This window comes from Mustela nigripes, chromosome 12 (assembly GCF_022355385.1).
Source record: "Mustela nigripes isolate SB6536 chromosome 12, MUSNIG.SB6536, whole genome shotgun sequence".
NCBI lineage: Eukaryota > Metazoa > Chordata > Mammalia > Carnivora > Mustelidae > Mustela > Mustela nigripes.
Window position 1 is genome coordinate 85,407,763 of NC_081568.1, and position 18,172 is coordinate 85,425,934.

An 18,172-nucleotide genomic window follows, 5' to 3' on the forward strand; every position below is an offset into this window, starting at 1 on the left:
CCAGTTTGTTTAAAAAAGGACACATGACCTCATCCTCCTAAGAAAAATTCTTCTGGGGGGCCCTGAGTGGCTCAGTTGGTTAAGTGTCTGCCTTTGGCTCAGGTGATGATCCCTTCGTTCCTGCATCAAGCCCCATGTTGGTCTCCCAGCTCAGCAAGGAGTCTGCTTCTCTCTCTCCCTCCGCCTCTGCCCTGGCTCATGCTCTCTTGCTCTCTCTCTGTGTCAAATAAATAAATATAATGGAAGGAAGGAAGGGAGGTGGGAAGGAAGGAAGGGGAAAAAAAAGGAAAGAGAGACAGAGAGGGAAAAGAAGAAAGGATAGAAGAAAGGAAGGAAGGAAGGAAGAAAGATTGATTCTTTTAGTTTGAGCTGCCCCTCTCACTTCTGGAAGAATAGTTACTCTCAAAACATGTTTTCAGAGCTGCTGAAAAAAATGAAGACTTTCATTTTGCTATATCTTAATGGTCCAGGTGACTTTTTCCTCCCAGGACCACCTCTCTTGACCTCTTTCCTTTCAATTTATTCCACACCCTCCCTTTACCACCACCCCCAACTTTTTAAAATTTTTCCTGGACTCTTTCCCCCTTTTATCCTCCATCACAGACACATGCAGGTCTGGAGTCTTTTTTTTTTTTTTTTTTTACTTTGAAAATATTTTTATTTGAATAGTAAATAGTTATACAGTTGAAACAGTTCTATTGAAGCTTTCTATAAATAGCTAACAAATAGAAAATAATGTATGTAGAAAAGAGATTGCATTTAAAAGTAAAAGCTGTCGGTTGTATGAGGGCTCCAGGGTCCCTCCAAGCAGAATAAAATGGTAGGTTGTCTGTAATTCGCTCAGATAGGTATAAAAGTTAAAACTTTAACAGATCCCTTTAGAAAAAGGCTCTCTTCTAAAATGCACAGTGAAATGTCAAGAGTGGCAAGCGGGGGAAGCGTACCAAAAGAAAAAAAAAAAGACCTGCAATCAAATAATATCATAATCTTCATAATTAATATAAATAAATAAAGAATAAATAACAATTACTCATAAATCAACATATACATTTAGAGAGAACTCATATAGTCCTACCTCAACAAAGATGATCAAACCAAAGAGTCTTATGTGAAGTATTGAGGCAGTTTCTACAGCATTTTCTGAATATTCCCTTCCCTCCCCCCAAAAACAATCCCAACCAGACAACAGTTAAGGAAGAGTGGCCAATAGCTTGGCAGGGGCCAGAACCAAGCTTGGTATGGTGGGGGTATCATTTTTTGTCCAGGCTTGCTGGGCATGGCCAGAAATGGAAGGAGCCCCAAAACACAACCCCAATTTCAAGGATCCTGCAACAGGGGGTGGGGGTGAAGGCTGAGGAGGTAGGAAATGGTTTGCATAAGTGAAATGCTTGCTAACTATTCATGGCAGAGTAGGAATGCATACACACAGAGGGCACCATCAGAGCAAGGGCATGGGACTGGCTGCCTAACTCCACATGCAGGTCTGGAGTCTTATTTCTACTACTTCTCCGTGTTTGAATTACATGTATTCAGTTTTCCAAAGATTTTCACTGAGGGTCTCCTATATTGTCTGCATCGTTTCAGGTGTCTAGGGATAGGTTTCGTCAAAGACAGTTCACCAGTTAGGCTGCCTGGAAGTGTGCACAAGGCTGACTCTGACCAATTAAAATGTAAACTTTATAGACAGGAGCTCAAAGGATCTGGAGCAAGCCTCTTTACAACCTTAATTGACTGAATAATGTGCTTCATCTGTGCCATTTTAAAAAATCACCATGCCATGAATTACAAATTTTGAATTGTATTTTCAGACAATCACATGGACATTTTCACACTTGCCCATTTTTATGTAGTTTAACTCCCACTTTAGAAGATTTGAGGACCTTTCCTGAAAGTATAGATCCTATTCAAGAAGTTTAAACATATGAGTTCTATAATAAAACCAGAAAAAAAGAAAAAATCCATCACATTCTTATATTTTAAAAAACTACAGATTTTTTTAAAAGTCTTTTCCTCATAATGTTCAGAACATTTTCTGACTTCGTTCATTTCATTTTACTTTTTATTTTAAAATAATCTTTCGAATAAAGGGAACTCACCAGTATTTTGGCCCCGTCTTTTCTCCAAGGCAACATAATTAATCAGATTGCCATTTTAGGTCAGCCTCAACTCTGGGCAGGCAGCTTTACAGCTTGAGGGATCTGGAGAGTATTTTCTAAGGACTTTGGTACACACATTATACATTAGACCAAAAGATAAGCAATCAATCTGTTAGTTAAAACCATATGCTTATGCTATGTTATATGGTGAAATCTGTTTATTATGTCATTTAAAAGCAAGTCATGAAGCTTTTCATGACATTTTGGAAAGAGATTATAACATCATCTAAAGCAAGACTGAAATGAAGCCAACAGAAAGGGGGTTGGGAGACAGGAGAAAAAGAGATGATAGACACAATATTAAATCTCAGGGTGGAAATCTAGTGAGCTTCGGGGAAGACTAGACTAAAAAAAAATTTACTCATTCATTAATTCATTCACTCACTTATTTGCTTCTTCACTAAACACCAGTAAGGGCTCACTAACACAGTACCAGGCAGTGTATGATCAAATTAAGCCTAACATTTCTCCTGAGTTCATGTGATCCTTTCAAGCTACCCCCACATGCCCTCCACCGCAGCTGACTCTCTTCTGCAGTGTGCTCCTTTCCTCAACACTCCACACAGTCACTCCTAGCCTCCTCCACATACTCTATCTCTCTGCCTTTATTTCATTATTTTCAGTTCTTTTCTCCAATCCTCACACTTCTTTCCCCAGCCCTACCTCAAATAAATAATTTATATTGAGCTCCCATAGAACTGCGATGTCGTGCTGTATAAAGCAAAGTACAAGATGCAACCAGGAGCTATGATTCATGCTTACCACATAGGGGATCTGGACGACACATCACATGTGTGTAGTATCAGCTGGCTGACCCACGCGACGAATGGGAGTTTGTGGGTTGAAAAACCATGGGAAGTTTTTTGAAGAACTGAAATTCAAGTCTTGAGACTAAAACTCAGATAGTGTAAAGAAGAGGAGAGACATTCCCAGTGGATGTGAAAAGCTACCCACCCCAGAAAAGCCCACCCCAGTGGCTGCTGATTCCCTGTAACTCTGTGAGCACATCCTGGGCTTAAACATTCTCTCTGTCAGAGACTTGAATGCATGTTCTGTAGCACAGGCTTTAAAAAAAAAAAAAAACAAGAATGCGCCAGCGTGTCTCTCTGGTTTTTCCAATTTTCTTCATCCTATTTATTTTAAGCCCCTTGAGAAGAGGTTCAGATCTGATCTTTAGCTTGAAGGGACTGATAGTGAAAAAAAACTAGCAGTTTATAAGAACTTAAGGTCCCATGAATGTGTGACAATCAGGTCAGGTCCCTGTGTGAACTGAGAAATAAAGAGATAAAAAAACTATGATAGGCTTTGTACAAAGACAGTGTTCTAAACATAACCAAGTCAATAAGGATTGATTTATATTGGTTACACTGCAGTGTAATGCAACCATAACAGCAGAAGGAAACAGCAAAACCGGGCCAGAATATGCAGTGAGGGTCAGTAAGATAATGCAGAGGCAGCAGGCTGACTAGGAGCTGGAAGGAGGGGCCTGTGTGTGGTGGGGAGCAAGAGTGGATGGGAGAAGCACTGCGGGGTGGAGTGAGTTGGGGGAGGCAGCACTTCCAAATCTGGAACAGTCCCTGAGAGCACTGTCACCAGCAGGAGATCCTCAGAGAATACCTGGCTGGGAGCGTGGCTGGGTTCAATTTCCTGTTTAATTTTACATCAGTTGACTCAAAGCTTTAGTATCTCCCTCTAAGGCAAGCTACTGTCAAGTGAGGGAATTCTTAACAAAATTTTCCTATTTCTTTTATTTTTACCTTGAGTCTCTATCATAAAAATTAAAAATAAAAATAGGAACACGATACTCTTGATAGATAATTCTGGGCTTTCCTGCATCTTTGTCTAAAATTCATTAAGAAAAATGGTTCAAACCTTGGGAATAACAGAAACAAGATTACTGTGTGTCTTTTTAATATGCTTGCCTGAGTGTCATCTGACACTCTAGGAGAAGGTGACATTGCTTAACAATAGGGCCTCAACTCTGTAAAGTCAGATGTTATCTTATAAAAAATTGATATAAAAAAAATAAAAATAAAAAATAAAAAATTGATATATCGCGCTGTGATTTCTATCTGGAAGAAAGTGATTTCTGTCTGGAAGGAAAAAATGGTTATGGCTTTATTGCCCTGTACATGCCGTTAACCTATTAGGTGTCTAAATTTGCAATTTATACCAGAAATTTTCTGTTTGTGTATCAGTTTTCATTTTCCCTTTTGAGTCAGCTTTGTCATCCTTTTAATTCCATCATAAAAAGGTTTAATAAATCTTTGACTCATGGTCACTATTTATATATTTGTATAAGCGATGTGTTTTCAACTTTTTGAAAATTATTACTTGACAACTCAGAAATCTGACTTGGTTTCATAGGTTTAATGTACTCATTAGCAAACACCTGGCTGGTGATTTACCTCTGGCAACATTAAGGACCCCTGAATCTTATAATTAGCATCAATAATTTTATACAGGGTATTTTATGTATGTTCATACACAGTAACCTTGGAAAAGATAACCAAGAGGAAGTGGTATTTGTAAACCACTGAACGAGTCTTGAATAGGGTTAGCAAATTAGCAACAGAAACAAATAATTTTCTAATTTGCAAGACATGTTCTTCCACTATTCTGCAGAACTGGTCTTCCTTACACCCATGTGATTATGAAATTCTTGCAAGCCGTCAAGTCAGGAAGAATTTCAAATAGAAAGAAGAACTTAAAAGAAAAAAAAAGTATTCCTGGGGAAAGATTTTTTTTCCTTCCCCCCCACCCCAAAGGACAAATAATTCATTTCAGCACCTTTGTATTTTCATGGCATCATCTTTAAAAAAGCAAAGAAAAATTGAGATCTTACAGAAAGGCATCAACTATAGAGGCAAATTTAATTTTCTCTTGTTGAGGTCTAATGAACCTAGAGTGTTTAAGGTAGACAGGATTTTATTAGCTACCAATACTTTATGGAAATCTTGAAACATCTGAACTAGTTTTTTTTTTTTTCCCTTAAAATTAACCCAAAGTCAGCCAATAAACCAACTCCAGTTACTTTAAAAAATCAATGACAATAATTAAGCCTCTCAAACTTTTCCTATGCCCAATTATTCTTTCTTTATAGAATACGGTAGATCTCTTATAGTTTGAAATTACTGCATTATACAAATTTGAATTTGTCACACATAGCCAAAAAAAGATTATTAAGTTCCTATCATATATAAGAATCCAGATAAAAAGACTACCCAAAGGAGCTTACAATTTAGTTGGAGAGGAAATAACCAAATAACATCCTTTTATAAAGGACATAAAAGTGCATTTTTGCTGTGGTTAGAATTTCATTTCTGTTTTAGCAGACCTTGATCATCTTTGGGCTATAGCCAGATAAAATATGGTATGCCTTCTCTTACCTATAGTGCCTGTGTGTGTGTGTGTGTGTGTATGTGTGTGTGTATGTGTGTGTTCTAGGATAGGACTGATTTTTCATAGGGACCATTTGAAAGACAGATTGAAAAAGGGCCAGAAAAATAAGCTGAGATTGGTACTTATGTCACTGTTCATTCATTTAGTAACCATAACGGGTCTTATAAAGGAGGCAGAACATCAACTAAGTGTCTAGTATGTAAAAGATATTTACTAACATTCACTAAATTGAATTAAATATATATTAGAAATGAACCTTGCCTTCAGAGAGTTTATAATCTGTAAGAGAGGCTGTATTTAGTCAAATAGTTGTGATGCAAAGGATAAAGTGGATTCCATGAAAGAGATACAGATAGAGAGCTTGGTGGGCACTGAGAAAGCAAAGATTTCTTCCAGTTGGTGCATTAGGCAACACTTTTGGGACAAAACCATCCTTCCATGGGTTGGATATTGACACATGGTGATGAAAGGAGGGACTCTGTAGGTAGAGAATGAGCATGTGCCAAGGCTCAGAGGTAAAACAATGTGGGATTTGAGTGGGGAAGCTCACTTTGGGTATTAAGAGAATTGGTTGTGATGAGCACCAGGTGTTGTATGCAAGTGTTGAACCACTACATTGAACACCTGAAGTAATACAACACTATATGTTAACTAACCAGAATTTGAATAAAAACTTTTTAAAAACAGAGAAAATTGGTAGAAAAAGAGCTTTAAGAGGTATAATATGTTCAAATATTGATAGCCCCTAATAACATACAGAGTTTGAACCCAGAGTTGAAGACAAAGAACATTACTGAAGATGGTTTTCCATCTTTTATAATATCCTGCTATTCCTAACAGAGAAAAAGTTAGTGTTGTATGTTTAGTTTCTTTAAGCATCCCTCTAAGAAATCTCAGTATGTTTGGTTATATTGGGTTTGTTTTTTTGTTTTTGAAAAATCATGTCTTAGAATCCTATAGTTTCTCTGTTTGTTTAGAATCACCTTTGGCCCACAGGATTCCCAGCTTCAGAATGCTCTGCTTACAAGGGATCTATAACTTACTCTTTTAAGAAAATTGTTGCTAATGTTTTGACTGTAAAAGATATGGGTGTCAGTCATCATTTCTAGTCTCTCAGTACATGAGAAACTTTGCTTCTAGTGTGAGTCTTTATACTAGTTCTCTGATCAGAAATGGTTCTTTGGTGATGAAGATGAATTGTCTTTTGCCCATGGCTGGTCACTGTGGACCTCTGTCTGCAGTGCTATTGGAGAGCCTCTGATGCTCTTCAGTCACTGTGCCACTCTGATTTATTCTCCTGTTATTAAAGCTGACTTTCCTTAAGCCTATAGTAATGATATGTTGATTACCTATATGTTACTGAATTGTGGCAGCTGTTACATCAATATTGAATAACTACTGTTTACTGAGCACTCATCATGTCCTAAGTTGCTGATGAAGAATAATCACCCAACCAGAGAGAGACAAAACTATAATGGTTATCCACATTTATCAAAGAGAAAAGCAAGGCTCAGGCTGATGAAACTCGCCCATAGTCATAGTCATACAGAAGGAAGCAGCAATGGGCCATGGTATCCTTTTTTTTTTTTTTTTTTTAAGATTTTTATTAATTTATTTGACAGAGAGCGATCACAAGTAGGCAGAGAGGCAGGCAGAGAGAGAGGGAGAAGCAGACTCCCCGATGAGCAAAGAGCAAAGAGGCTGGACCCCAGGACCCTGAGATCGTGACCTGAGCCAAAGGCAGAGGCTCAACTGACTGAGCCACCCAGGCACCCTAGGGCCATGGAATTCTGATGGGAGAATCTGGACCGGTTGCCTCCCTGTGGACAGAGAGTTCTTCTAAATGTTTTCTCTAATCTTCCCACCCCCAACTCAATTCCTCAGAGAAGTAGATTGTGCAACTCAAACACTGACCTGGGCCTTGGGTCCCACTTTGTATCTGACAGCCAGTCACCTTCTACTTCTCAGGAATGTCTTCCTACACTATTGTTTGCAACATTTCAAAACCAGAAAGGAACAGAGTTTCTGTGACGCCTGTTCCTGGGACCTAAGACTACAATTCAAGATTGAAGTTTACCTGATTGTCACTGACAACTCACTCTTTTCTTTATAATCTACTAGCTTTGGGGGACTTTTAAATCTTAAGATATATTTTAACCCTTTTTCCAGAGCATTTCACTTTTTCAGATCTGTAAAATAGATTTGTTCTTTGTCCTTGATTATCTAAACTTGTACAACCTAGAAATGTTTTCTCAGACCCAATCCTTATCCCTCCTAGGATTTCATTGCTTTAGTGGTTATTTTTTGAAATCATCTAATCTTTTCATGTATCTCTAGAATTTAGGGAATCAATACCCAGTAATGACTATAACTATTCTAGTGGAGATTCTAGCAACTGTGTCCAAAAGAGGATCTCTGTATTCATTGCTAAATTCCTCAGATATATCCATCACTTGTTAAATTGAATGTTTCTTGAGGCCTTTCTTATTATCATCATCCCTAGGTATCACTGTCATTCTTACCTTTCTTCTTTTGCCAAAGTAAGATGATATTCCTCTGGATTTATTTATTGAACTAATTAAATATATCTATGCACAAGGAATGGAAAGCACACTGAATTAGACATCTAGGACATAACAACAATAAGAAAGAAAATATCAGAGGTATTTCCCCTAAAAGAAGATCAGATGAAAAAGTTGTCTTTTACCAGTTCTGAAGGGTTATTAAGCTTCCGCTGTATAGCATAAAGTCTCTGCTTGATACCTAAAACACTTGGAGTAATCATAATGGGGCTTCACTTGTTTTCATGAGATTATGGTCCCAAGAGAACAGGAAGAACTCTCACTCAAAAAAACTCCATGGCCACATTCTGCCTTCCTTTAATCAATCCCATCTGTCTCTTACTCAAGTCATGCCTTCCTTTCATCATTCAACAAAAACTGCATGTGTGTTATGATCCAGAAACTGTATGCTAGTCTCTGGTATTACTCTAACAATGCAAGCTGGCCATCCATCCACTGGGTAGAACCTCATAGGATCTTAGGAATCTGAAACCTCTTTTAAAAGGATTAAGGGGAAAAAAGGATTGAGGGTAAAAGACCACAAAATAAGTTTTTGATTAATAAAGAGATTTTCAAAAAGTGTTTATGGTTGTTTTCCATTCATTATGGAATTTAAAATGCCTTAATATTTGCCTAGCATTTTTACAGGCTTCAAAAGACTTTCATTAAGCACTCTGTAGTTAAAGATCTACTTATAGGGTTTGGGTAGTTTGAGAAGGTCTTCCTCACTATGAACTCCTTGAGTGAAGACAGTTTTATTAATATTTATAGCTCTAGAATCTGGCCCAGGGCTAGGTATAGAATTGGCAAATAGTAAGTGATTTTTGAATGAATATCTTCACATTACATGTATTAAATTATTTCTCCTACTGGTTTGTAATTGGAGACTGTTTCTACTGTTTCCTTTTCATATTCCCAGTACTGTTCTCATTAGACAAGGCACTTGGCTGGATCTCACCCAGGAAAAAAGTCGGGCTGGGTTTAGAGCATGAACTGGGGTAATGCCATGTTATCGAGCCACATCATTACTCCTTGAAGCCATAACCAAGGACATTTCCTGTCATCACTTATAAATGAAAAGCTTGGTGAAGACACAAAGTTGCTAGGTGGGCAAATTAGAGAACTAAGTTTCATGTTGGAGGTGATAGTTTCATAATGACAATGATGAAGGTTTTAGAAATATTAAGACATATTTAAATAGAAATACTAAGATGGTATCTGAAGCAAGTCCTTCATCAACATGCCTTCTTCAACTCCATCCTTTCATAGAGGACTTCAGAATTATTTTCTCTTATATATGCCAAATGAATGGCTGCTGGTTAAAAACACGAATCCATCTGATGAGCATAAAGTAAGATACAACAGGTGTAACTGTCTAGCATTTTGGTTTCTGGAAGAAAGCAAGATAACAAGGCTGTAAATTACCTATATTAGAAGTAAAAAACAGATATGAATTTCAAGAATGTTAAGGTCTTAGTTATGACTTTGTGGTAAGATAGTTTCTTGCTATTTCCATCTTTCCCCATCAGAGATCGTAAATGCCCTGATTTTCAAAGGCCCTATCTTTGAGTACAAAACCTTAATAGGAGATAACCCAAGATTCAGAGGTTGAATTACACAGGCACCTGGGTAGCTCTGCTGGTGGAGTGTCTGACTTTTGAATTCGGCTCAGGTCATGATCTCAGGTCCTGAGACTGAGTCCTACATCAGGCTCCCTGCTGATTGTGGAGCCTGCCTGAGATTCTCTTTCTCCCTCTCCCTCTGCCTCTTCACCCATGCTAATGTATGCACACATTTTCTCTCTCACTCTAAAAAAAAAAAAAATCTAAAAATGTGTCTTGTCATTAGGATGAATATTGGCAAAAAAAAAAAATGTTGAGATAATTTTAAATACCTGGAACTTAGATATTTTCCTATTGATCTTAGAAAAGTTACCTAAACTCTCTAAACCTAAGTCTTCTAAATTTGATAGAAATACTTTTATTTTTAAATTGGCCTATTTATCATTTATTATATGGATGCTATAGGAATAGAGTTAATACAGATAAAATACTTATAAAAATTAAGAGGCCTATTCAAATGTATACTACTTTATTTAAATGGTTTATTTTTTCTTTTTTGGTCCAAACTCTGCTCTAAGTAGAAAAAGTGGCCAGTAAGAAAAGACTGAAAAAGTCAGTTCTGGGAAAGTCAGCTCTGAATCTAAGAGAAGTCTGAGTCAGTCATCAGTCAGGCAGTAAGTCTAAAACAAGTTAACCACACAACCTCAGCTTCCTATTCCCTTTTCTGTTTGACTTTGATGAGCATCTATGTGGATGGGATAAACTTATGTGTCTTCTTTGGTAATAATATTGTGAAAACATGTTCTTTTACTCCATTAACATGAGAAGCAGAAGGAGGAAGTGAAGATGAGATGGAAGAGTGAACTGCATCAGTAAATGTGAGCTGAGCTACTCAGAGTCTTGGCAGAGCCCAATCATTCCTGAAGGCATCAGTGTTTCTTTTACACATACATGCACCCACACCCACCCCCCACACACATTTTATGTACAATGTGTATATATATGTTTAACTCCCATTATGTACCAGATACCTCTCAAAAGAATGAGATTATGCTCTTGGATGAGAAATACATACTTCCTGCTTTCAGAATGCTTACATTCTAGTGTAAGAAATAAAATAATGAAGTCAGAAAAAATTAAAACAAGTTCAAATAATTGTATTTGCTTTAGCACAACCCTAAAATAATTAGACAGTAATTGGAAGGTGAGAATAGGGGATGGGATTGGACAACTTTGGAGGCAATAGACAAGATCTCTCTGAGAAGTTGACATGTGAACTAAAATCTGAATATCCAGAGGTCCCAGCAAGGAGAAAGTATGGAAGAAGAATTAAAAGATTACCTGAAGTAACACAGTCAAAAAAAAAAAAAAATCTGCAGAAAAAGAAGTTTGAAAAAGGAGGCAGAAGCCAGATCATATGTACTTTTTTACTCTATTAACTTGGGATTTATTCTAGAGGTAATAGGGAATTATTGAAGGGTTCTGAGAGACTCTTTGATTTGTGGGTCAATGTCTTCCATCAACTTTGGACAATTTTTAGCCATTATATCTACAAGTGTTTCTTCTGCCTCGTATTTCTCTTTCTTATCTTTCTGTGACACCTTTTGGTAGGGTTTCACATATGTAGAACATTCTATTCGGTGGTGGGGTTATTTTTTCATTTTTTTTCCTCTTTGTGGTTAGTTTGGATCATTCTATTGCCCTGTCTTTAAATTCACTGATTCTTTCTTCATCTGTGTAGTCTTGTAGTTAAAAACATTGAAGGAATTCTTCTCTTCTGATAGTGTAGTTTATAATTCTATAATTTCTACTTGATCCTTTCACAGAGTTTTTGTTTCCACGCTGAAGTTTCCGATCTGGCATAAAGTACTTTTCCAAAAAAATGTTTGCGATATGAGTGAAATGGTTTTGCTTGTTCTGTCAGTAAGAAAGGCATTTTTAAAATATAGGAAAAATCCATATTTAGAACATTCATTTTATCACAAGTTAGCTATCTTCCACTAAGATTCAGTAACTCCTGGTACAACCAGTGATCCCCATCCTCATTTGTATACTTTGCAAATTTAACCTTATTTTGGGGACTGCTAATGTTACAACGCACTTTCATGTTACTGGTATTTTTATACTTAGTTTCCTCTAAGAGCTCATAGGACTATACCCACAAGCATATGAACACTAAAGCACTTTGCTCAATACTGCAGAACTACAGAACTATAATAAATGTCTCCCTTTTGCAAATGCTTTGAATGAAGCCAGAATGTCTTTGGATTCAGTTTTTTTTTTTTTTCAGGAAAAAAGGTCATTCTGCTAACAAGATATAGAATATGTCCCTTGAAACAGATTGCACATGACTTCAAATTTTTCTGTCTAGAGAATAGCTTTGGCAAATCTCTTCATGTGCAAAGGTAAAAGAAAGATATGCTTTTCACCTGGAGAAGAAAACCCTGGCAGTTTGTCCTGAAAAGCACAGACATTAGAATTGTAGGAAACCTAGAATTTAAGTTATGATTAAAAAAAAGAAGAAGAAGTGAAAGTGAAAAAAAGAAGTCTCCAGTAGTCCATTAAATGTTTCTGGCCCACAGAAAACAAAATAATAAGATGGAACTGTATAGTAAGAAAAATAGGAATGTACAATGTATAATTGTATATTATACATTGTGTATATATACACAATATATAATTGTATATTATATAATTGTATAATAATGGAACTGTATAGTAAGAAAAAAAGGAATGTACAATGTCCAGAAAGCACTGGACTATCACATAAGCTTGAAGAGACTGTTGTCTCTGGCAGGGGTTATGTATAAAGTTGAAATAGCTATGCTTTTATTAGAGCTTATTGTTATTATGGCCTAACACCATGCTCCCTGCTGTCCTGAGTGTTTCAAGGGTAGGCAAAAATCCAAAAGGTTTCTTAAATTTCTTCTTTTTTAAAAGATTTTATTTAATTATTTGAGAGAGATATATATATATACACATATATATGTATATATTGCATATATATATATGCATATATATATATTATATATACATATGTATATATGTATATATAAATCTAAATATATATAAATCAAAAAGTGAAGCCAGAGACTCACATCATTCCGACTCTGAACCTATTTGGTGTTTGAAAGGAAAGAAATCCAGTGATATCTCAGAGTTAGACGTTGTTTTGTCTGCCTTTGAGAAGACCATCCTGGAATATGAACAAAAAGTAGAATCTAAAATTTTTAAGGAAGCCATCAAAAAATTTCATTCTAATATGAAAGAAGAACTCATCAAAACGCTTAAAGAAGTCCAGATGTCAAAAACTCTGAAAAGGAAGAACACGAAGATTATTTCAGATATTGGAAAAAGAAAAGGCAGCATTTGCTTGAACTCCAGGATGAACTGCTTTGGTTAGAACCACAGCTGAAACAACTACAAGTCAAATATGACAAACTTAAGGAGAGAAAATCTTCCCTGAGGAATGCAGCATGTTTCTTATCTAACCTAAGACAGCTTCATCAAGATTACTCAGATATTTGAGAAAAAGAACCTCACGTAAAAGAAACTTATGATTCATCCAACCTTCCAGCTCTGTTAGTCAAAGCGAGAACCCTTTTGGGAGCTGAAAACCACCTAAAAAATATCTACCATCAATTAGAGAAGCTCCTTGACCAGAAAGGTGACCAATCTACTGAAATGTGACTCTGTAAAGACTAGTCCCCTGCGCTTGCCTGATCCCTTCTGATACTATACTTTTGTAAATAAAAATTCTTTGAGAAGTGAAAAAAAATAATAAAATCACATAAGCTTCACACATATATATCTTAAATAATTAAATAAAATCTTTTAAAAAGGAAGAAATTTAAGAAACTTTTGGATTTATCTATCTATCTATAGATATCTATCAACTATATAGTTATAGATATCTATCAACTATATCTATCAATCTATATCTATCAATCTATAGATATCTATCTATCAACCACAACCAGGGGATAGGGACAGAAGGAGAAGCAGACTCCCCACTGAGCAGGAGCCTGATACAGGACTCAATCCCAGGACCCTGGAATTATCACCTGAGCCAAAGGCAGACGCTTAACTAACTGAACCACCCAGGTACCCCAGAAGATTTCCCTAAAGAGGTAGATTCTGACTATATTACAAGTCTATAACAGTGTTCATACATTCAAGTGTGTGCATACACACATGTGCACACAGACATATACACTCAAAGCAGCCTTTTAATCTCTCTCTTTCTTATTCATCTGTACTTTCTAGACATTATATATAGAGAGAGTCATCTGCTTTTGGCCAGTGGGAGGGTTGCCCATTGATTAATTAGATCAGTGCCTGGGCTGGGATATGCTGACCTTTTCTGTCCCTGCTAAGCCCAAGGCCTCTGTTTCTGAGTGCTTCCCTCTCTGCACACTGCAACAGCAGCATTCCTTTCAAAGTGCTTCACAGACTTTACTTCTCATTACCCCAAGGAGAGGGTGTTATTAGTCTCTTCATTTGCTGACTGAAGTGAACTGACCTGCTTAGGGTCCAGTGGGAATGATTATCTAAACTGGAATTACAACTTTGGTGCCTTTAGACCAAGTCCCAGGCACTGGCCACCTAGGACAAGCCTGTTGTGGCTCTTTTCTCCTCCTGCCCTACCTCTGTAGAGGTAACCCACACTAGGGATGCATTCAAATCAGTCTGTGAATTTTGGTCTTGCCATATGAATGGTATTTTTGATGTTGTGAAGTGTATATGTGCTATTTATGATGCTAAAAAAGGCTTACTGTTGATTAAAGTTAAGGAACTGGTCTGTGTCCGGATCTACACATCTTAGGACTTGAAAAAGCCAGACAGATGGATAATGCTAGATGTTTGTGAATGGGATGCAGAGATTTAATAAAAGTCCTTGTGTAGAGCTGATGAGAGAGAGATACCATACTCCTCATATCTCACAGACCAGAACTTAAACTCATGGCTCCCTAACTGCAAGGGGGTCTTTGAATGTCATCTTTATTTCAGATAACCTCATGTTCTATAATAATAATTCCATAATAACAGGCACTTTTATTATAAAAGAAGGAATAAACCATACTAGAAGAGAGCTAGAAATTGCTGTCTTCCATATTAGAATTTTTTCAAATTATTACTAATAAGAAACAAACAATCAAGGAGAGGAGGCATTAAATAAATCTTTCCCCAAATATTTACCTTTTCTGCAGTCCTTAAAGTGAACATCTGAAATCTTTCACTGGTTATTTTTATTATATATTTTTATGTTACATATTTGTATTGGACCTTAGATACTGAGGGCTGGTTGAATCATCAGCCCCATTTCATGGCATATTATCCCCATTAATCATGCACTGTTCCACTCTTGTTACATTTTAAAATGCATTTTAGGTAGTCTTTAATAACTACCCCATCCCCATTCCCACATTAAGCTACACGCTGAATGGGTTTGATATCTATATTTGAAACTGTTTTCTTGTAAATTGTCTGATATTCTATATAGGTGTATATTTTCACTTTAGTTAAATTATATTGCTAAGAAAACCTTTGCTCTTTTCCTTATTTTTGCATTCATCATTAAGTATTTTAGCATTTGTCTGTGTATCTAGTTTGTTGCTTCTAACTACATAAAGTAATTCCATAATTCTCTTTGCTTATCGATTTCGCTTGTTATGGACTCCTAACTTGCTTCTCAACTCCCCGCCACCCCAACAACTGCAATGATACACATGTATCTATACTCTTAAGGACCTGTGTGAGAATTTCTCAACAGTGTTGTTACTGCAAAAAATAAGATGCATACACATTAACTGACTAAGCACCGGCACACTGTTCTCCAGAATGTCTGAACTGAGCTATATTCCCACCAGGACACAAAAGTTTGTGTCACCATATACTTCCCCCCACACTTCATTCACATTATCACATTTCTAACTTATGATTTGATGGGAATAAAGTAGTATATCATGGCTGCTTTAACATGCATTTCCCTGACTACTATTCATTTTATCATGTCTTTACATATATGCTAGCCATTTGGACTTTTTATACCTTGTTCATTTTTCTATTGAATTTTTTTGACTTTTTCTTACTGATTTGCAGGAATCTTTGCAAATGCTCCATATAAACCCATTGTCAGTTAAATTTTGTTGATGATGATAATCCTTCCCTCAATCTGCCATCCATCTCTCACTACTGTAGTTGAAGGTTTGGGGTCTTTTTACAGCCCCCTTCATTCTTAGCCACAAAAATATTCTTCTGTGGTTTACTTTACTAGCTGTATGGTTTGGCTTTCATATTTAGATCTTTGATGTGGCTGAAGTCTTCCTTTAGTATAAAGCATTGATCCTGTTTTATTTATTTTTATTTTATTTATTTTATTTTTTTAATGTAGTGACCCAGATTTCCTAGCATCACCACTAAACAATCTTGTCTTTTCTATTGATTTGGATTAGCACCCTTTTCATAGGTCAGGTATCTGACATAGGGTCTGCGATTTCTCTCTCTGAGATCACCATTCCATTCCATGTGTCTATTTATCTTAGAATCTTGAACTAATTCCGTATTTTTAAGAGTATATAGAGTATATCTACACACACACACACACACACACACACACACACACACACACCCTACTATATATGTAGAGTGAAGCACTGTCCTAAAGGCTGATTTAACTGGGTGATGATTGTGCCTGGTTTCATTTGAAGCCTAAGTTTATTTATAGCAATCTTGACTTACTAAGATCCTTTTTCCATTTGTACTTTCACAAGGTTTGTTAAACCTTTGAGTTTTATCATTATGTTATTTGAAAGAGGGAATGAAAATCTCCAAATCCCCAGGTTTTAAAAGACTGTTGAAAGAAGGAAGTCTCTGTATTGGGGGATTTCTGAGCCCCTGTGCAGTTACCTGATACAGGTAGAAAGAGTCTGGAATAAAAAGCAGGGACTGGAACCTAGTCACTGCTCTGCCTGTGACTGGTGTGACTCTGACTCAAACATAAATCCCTCTTGAATAGTCCCTAGCTGCCAGAGGAGGAGGCTGCCCTCCATGGTCTCAAGGTTACATCCAGGGTCAGCTCTCTGATTCTGCATGGCTTTTTACCTCTGGGGACATCAATCACTGGCTCTCTCCAGAGATGTTTTATGACTAATAGCTATTAGTCCCGTAACTGAGAGAGGTCACTCTTAGAAGGTTAATTAGCCTCTTCCTCTGGCTCAGAATAATTACTCCACAATATTCACATCACTTTTTTATACCAGGAACTCCTTTCCATAGATATATCTTATGCACAAAAGAGAAGGAACAGCAAATGCATATCACAGCCAAGACGAAATAACTTCTATAAACTGTACATTCCAGAAAATATAAAAAACAGTCATAGAAGCAAAGAAATCAAACCATCCTCATTCAGCTGCCCTCGGGTCTTCGAACCTTCTTAAGTTGCCTCTTTCTTCAATTATGAAATGAACCAACTCTGGCCCCCATTCTGCACTGACTGGCAGTTATATCTGAGAATTCCTTTCCCACTGGGACATTTCTCCAGCTCCACATTGGATACTTGGGTCACCCCAGCCATTTCATTACCTGTCCTCACATTCAACTCTAGCCTTACTCAAGATGACCTCAAGTGCGGTGATTAAAAACAGAGCCTTACTCACTTTGACATCCCAGAGCAAAATTCATGCTCAGCACACAGGAAATGATTCAGAATTGGATTTTAGGCCTAGAACCACCCTGAGAACCCACTGACCAAATATTTTCATATGGATTCCCTTACTGACTGTTATAGACTGAATTGTGTCCCATCACCCAAATTCATATGTTGAAGCCCTAACCCCAAGTGTGACTATATTTGGAGATAGGGTGTATGAGGAAGAAGGTAATTAAATTTAAATGAAATCATATGGGTGGAGTCCTGATCTGATAGGATTAATGTCCTTAAAAGAAGAGACACCAGAAATTGCTCTGCATGGTCTGATCCCTGCTCTCCTCTGTAGCCTCATCTCCTACTTCTCTTTCCTCAATCCAGCACTGCAGCCACCCAGGCCTTATATAGTTCCTGGAGAAGCACTCTGCCCTCTCCCACCACAGGACCTCCACACGTGCTGTTCATTCTGCCAGCAATGTCCTCTTTCCTCCTTCCCACACCCATTACCTGTTCAACTACCTTCCTTTAGCTATCACCTCAGGTATCACTTCTGGAGGAAGCCTTCCTGGTCCTCAGTGTCTAGATCAGATTCTTTTGTTACATGCATGCACAGAACCATGTTCCTTTCCTTCCAGAACTTTTAGCAACACACAGAAATAAGAGAGAATGTGGTTTTCTCAGTGGCCTCACAGGTCTCGAGTTACATTCTGAACCAGACTTTGAAACTTGGGATTCCTATGCTTCCCTCCCAGCCCAAGCAAACCAAAATAGTGAATGTTTTTCCCATTCACACCCACCTATCGAATTTAGAACAGGATTTTTAAAAAATTACACTGCAAA

General features: G+C 37.1%; 1 pseudogene; it reads left to right on the forward strand.

Moving 5' to 3' along the window:
* The first annotated feature begins 10,898 nt into the window (after positions 1 to 10,898).
* On the forward strand, positions 10,899 to 13,393 carry LOC132027574 (centromere protein U-like; annotated as a pseudogene).
* The last annotated feature ends 4,779 nt before the right edge of the window (positions 13,394 to 18,172 follow it).